This window comes from Sinocyclocheilus anshuiensis, unplaced genomic scaffold, assembly GCF_001515605.1.
Source record: "Sinocyclocheilus anshuiensis isolate Anshui unplaced genomic scaffold, SAMN03320099.WGS_v1.1 scaffold55, whole genome shotgun sequence".
Classification (NCBI taxonomy): domain Eukaryota; kingdom Metazoa; phylum Chordata; class Actinopteri; order Cypriniformes; family Cyprinidae; genus Sinocyclocheilus; species Sinocyclocheilus anshuiensis.
The window spans coordinates 2517827-2518176 of record NW_015549647.1 but is presented as its reverse complement, the minus strand read 5'-3'; the positions used below and the strand labels follow the sequence as shown (position 1 = coordinate 2518176).

Here is a 350-nt window from a genome sequence, read left to right as displayed (position 1 = left end):
GTAATAATGAACATAGCAGTCGTCATTTACTCCCGACATCTGAGCCGCTGAACTCGCAGTGGATTATTTGTTTCTCGGGGAGAAATGCCCCGGATTCGGGGAATGCGCCCCCGATCTACATAAATGCGTCTATGTTCGCGCGAATCATTCATGATCCAGCCTCATCTACAGAAGTAGTGAGTATAATGTTTTGTAATGAATCTTTGCAAATCGCCTTTCCTAATAATGTGCTAATTAGCAAGTTTCACGATGAATGCGGCTAAAGTAAACAGGCTCTCTGAGAGCAGCTTGGAAGAGAGGGGCGGGGTGAGCATAGCTCATTAACATTTAAAGGAAAATGCTACAAAAAC

General features: G+C 44.0%; 1 protein-coding gene across 2 annotated transcripts in view; it reads left to right on the top strand.

The window, feature by feature from the left end:
• LOC107660063 (E3 ubiquitin-protein ligase MARCH7-like) overlaps positions 1-350 on the top strand; it is a 19130-nt gene that overhangs the window by 7736 nt on the left and 11044 nt on the right. The window lies entirely within an intron of this gene.